General features: G+C 30.7%; 1 pseudogene; it reads right to left on the reverse strand.

Annotated features, from left to right (window-relative positions):
* Window positions 1-3,753, reverse strand: part of LOC137657155 (putative neural-cadherin 2) — a 228,717-nt pseudogene extending 224,964 nt beyond the window's left edge.
* Between the last annotated feature and the right edge of the window lie 1,129 nt (window positions 3,754-4,882).

A 4,882-nucleotide genomic window follows, 5' to 3' on the forward strand; every position in this document is an offset into this window, starting at 1 on the left:
TATTGGCAACAACACTATAATGGTTTTAAGATTCTTTTCCAATGAAATGATAAATGTCTATATTGAATTATGATGACTTAACTATACATATATTCATAAATGCATACATACTTACACACATGGATACATGCTATGTACTCACATAAGATTTGGACTTTAAAAATCTACAATAAATATTTATTGGCGACAACACTATAATGGTTTTCAGATTCTTTTCTAATGAAATAATAAATGTCAATACTAAATTCTGATGACTTATCTATGCATGTATTCATACATACATACATACTTACACACATATAGGTATATGTTATGTACAGATTTTGCCTTTAGAATACTGCAGTAAATACAAAATTGCAACAACGCTATAATGGTTTCAAGAAATCTTTTTTATTGAAATAGTTAATGGCTATATTAAATCCTTATGACTTATGTATGCATATATATATATATATATATATATATATATATATATATATATATATATATATATATATACGTATATATATATATATATATATATATATATATATATATATATATATATATATATATATATATATATATATATATATATATATACTTAACTGTATGTGTATAGGTGTATGTGACAATGAATTCAAAAACTAAAATGAAGCTACAGTTACTAGTGTATGCGTTTGTGTATGCAATTATAATATGCATGTATTAGGGCGAGCTTTAACAATAGATAAAGGAAAACCTATATTGATACCATGTTTAAACCTCTAACAAAATAAAAAAATAAAAATACCATGCTCCCCTCCAGAGCAGAATATGAAACCATTTTGATGAAATGAAACAGGGAAAGATGTAGAGATACAGGGACATGGAAACCCGAGGAATGTTTTTCCTAAGGAATGTTTTGCTAATGGAATGTTCTTTCTAGCCTGGAGACACCAGAGGAAAGACATTACTCGAATTGACGTATCATGGGATTACTAACGTCCACAGGGATATGAGGCGAGGGTGACCCAGAGCAATATTGCTTGGTGTGTGTGTTTGGTAGCATTCTTGACAAAGGGGTAAATGTCATGCAGATAGGTTTAGAATATGAAAATATTCACTTTGACCGATATTTTTTACAGAGTAATGATTTATGTACCTTATTCTTATGTTTTATTTGACCATGTCCATTCTAGAGGAAATAGGATTATTATTATTATCATCATCATCATCCTCATTATTATTATTATTATTATTATTATTATTATTATTATTATTATTGTTATTATTATTATTATTATTATTATTAATACTATTGTTATTATTATTATTATCATAATTAGTATTATTATTTTTATTCTTATTGTTATAAATATTATTATCATCTTTAATATTATTATATAACTATCATTATCATTATTAGCTAAGCTATAACCATAGTTGGAAAAGCAGGATGCTATTAGCCCAATGGCTCCAACAAGGAAAAAAAGTCCAGTTGGGAAAGGAAATAAGGAAATAAATAAATTATGTGAAGTTATGAAGAATTAGAATAAAAATAAATGGTATTCAACAATGAGAAAAAAACAAGGAACAGTAAATAAACTTCTATATAACCGTTGGTAAATATCGTTCTCTTTCAACAAGATCCAAGAACGGAAAAACACCTTGTCAGCTTTTATCGATATTTTCAGTCATATATATGTTCAGTTACAAGTACAAATTCCCATTTTAGCAGGGATAAAAAGGAACAGGGGGGCTATAATTCTTGTAACTTTAAACAGACTATTTCAGCGTAAACCTTTATCGAAGTGAATATACATTTCATCTCATCTACGTCAATCTATTCTCCATTGATCACCCTTGGTTGTTGACTGTCATTTTTGCACTAGAGTAATTCGAAACTGAACTTCTGAGTAATGGTGGCTATATATATTAATAAAATGAGTGTTTGACTATGATCTGATATACGCAAGAACTTGTTATTCATGGATCGGTGAGGGTATTAGCACAGGTAATGACCAGTAACTATAAAACCCTTTGATTTATTTTGGGCAACTTGCATGCACTTTATCAGATAAATTGCATGCAATTTATCAGATAACTTACATGCACTTTATCAGATAACTTGCATGCACTTTATCAGATAACTTGCATGCACTTTATCAGATCGTTTGCTCCCAATTCACTTCTATTAATATTTAAGTTAATAAAATTATGTGAATTGGCATTGCAACATATAGATCTATGGATATATAAATAAAATATATATTTCAGTTCTGAAAAATTGTTACAAAATAACTTTTCTCTCTCTCTCTCTCTCTCTCTCTCTCTCTCTCTCTCTCTCTCTCTCTCTCTCTCTCTCTCTCTCTCTCTCTCTCTCCGTAATGAGTAAGATCTTAATTACCATATTTGTATGTGGATGGAGAAATATGTGAAATAAAAAGAAACACTGACTGGAACATAATTGCCGTTATATTGGTAATTGCAGATATAAAAGAAAAGGTCCTAAAGGCAATGAAGAAATCCTGGCTGTATTTTGGATTTTGTTTTCGAGAAATACTTCTTAAACGATAAGCATGGAACACTACGAACTTCATCACCTTAACTTACACCAGACACAAGTGTATATTATATTAATATATCAATTGAATTTATATTTCCGTAATAACGTTGATAAATTTACAAATACACATTTTATTGATGATAGCAATAGTTATAAAACTTCTCACCGCACCGCGTAACACACTCACACACACTAATATATATATATATATATATATATATATATATATATATATATATATATATATATATATATATATATATATATATATATATATATGTGTGTGTGTGTGTGTGTATACATATATAATATATATATATATATATATATATATATATATATATATATATATATATATATATATATATATATATATATATATATATATATATATTATACGTTAGTGTGTGTGTTACGGGGTGCTGTGAGGAGTTTTATAACTATTGTTATCATCAATAAAATGTGTTTTTGCAAATCTATCAACGTTATAACGGAGATATAAAATCAATTAATATATTTCTAAATTCATACACTAAGTCTATATACGATCATTATGCAAATGTTACTAAACATATGTGATAAAATGCAAATACGTTATGATGAACATCACATTTTTTAAATATATAAACGCTCTCCGGGCACTTTTACCTAATTCCTTAAAGCAAGTCACTTAAGTTTTTTTCCGAGAATGTTGGTAATAGCCTCGTTAATGGTACTTACCCCTCAGTCTGCTTCTTAAATGCAGACCCAACTGGCGAAACAGTTTAAAGCCTCAAATCTTTTTCTGCTGATGGAATCTTGAAAAGCGAAAATTGTCACTTAATATGAAAATTTCCTTGTTAGAAATTGAAGTCTTTATCTAGACAAACATATTTTTTTCTGTTATGATTTTAATCGTTTTAGATGGAAATTTTGTAAACCTTGGTATATTCTTCAGCAAATGGACTGTACGAGAAATAATGGATTTTGATAAAACCGTTAGAGGAAAAAATTTTCAAAAGTATTCGCTTGGAAAAGTTTTAGGCACTTTTTAAAAGTTTGAAAAGTCTTCAAGATTAAATTTCGTCGGTGTGAATCGCGTTCTTCAACGTCGTTACTCTAACATGACCGATATTAAACAAAAATAAAAGAAAGTATTGATAGAAGAGAATTGATCGTGCTGTCAAATGATTAGGCAAATCGCTTCGTTTACTTGACTCCACTTCGCGAGCCCGTTGGCTGCTGTGACCGACTGGTTGACTGCTTGCTCGATAGAGTAAGACTGGGGTGGTTGCAAGAGACGCGGCTCCTGCCAGCCGACCACGCACGAGCTTCGCCAGCTGCCAGAGTCCTGTTCTTCTTCTTCTTCCTCCTCCTCCCTATCCTCCTCTTCCTCCACCACCTCGTCCTCCCTCTCCTCCTCATCCCCCACCAAATTTCCCCTCTCTCCCTCTCTCTCATAGGGGAATACCCTCCTCCCCTTCTCCTCTTAAAACTCTTCCTCATTTTCCATGGCTCTTCTCTAGCCTACTCTTGTTTCTTCTTCACTTCTTCTTGCTAACGTCCTGGCCTAAGATTTTTTCCGTTCTCATGTTCGAATTCCTTTTAGGGCTCCTCTTGCCTACAATCCATTGTTTTACTCTATCCCATTTGTACCTGAGCAACACTGAATTACATATGGTGCATAACACGAAAAGAAAAAAGGGATGCAATTTAATTTCTGACGCATCCGTGGGCTATTAGATTCTACCAATATACTTATTGATGTTAATAAAGTTGACCTATACATGATAGGTCCATTGCCGGAGACTTGTCATTAATATAAGTCGCTTTTAAATCAGAAGTTCGTCATAGGTAAGCATCAAATATGTTAGTTTATTTCGTTCCTATTTGCATTTGGAAGTAATAAATCTCTCTCTCTCTCTCTCTCTCTCTCTCTCTCTCTCTCTCTCTCTCTCTCTCTCTCTCTCTCTCTCTCTCTCGTGAATAAATCGATCATTTGTCATTTCTATCGCATATGATTTGAAAAATATTTACATGATGTATGGTAACTGTAATCGGCCGGCAATATACATATTATACATCAAATGCATTCGAAATAAAAAAAAAATAGATATAAAATCACTTTTACTCCAAATGACTGTTTAAACTATTCTGTAATATTAACTATAACTTTCAGGAAATATATGAAACCGAAAAAACGATACCATATTTGTTCATTTGTATTTTTTTAATTGCTTCGTTGCCTAATGAAAATTTAATATAGCAAAGCAAATATCAGTCATGCATTTTTTTTCTTTATTTATATAGGCTGATGCCATTCCTCTTTGGCTCCAGTCATTATTCACAAAATATACGACGCCATATTTATTTCCA

The sequence above is a fragment of the Palaemon carinicauda genome, chromosome 18 (genome assembly GCF_036898095.1).
Source record: "Palaemon carinicauda isolate YSFRI2023 chromosome 18, ASM3689809v2, whole genome shotgun sequence".
Classification (NCBI taxonomy): Eukaryota; Metazoa; Arthropoda; class Malacostraca; order Decapoda; family Palaemonidae; genus Palaemon; species Palaemon carinicauda.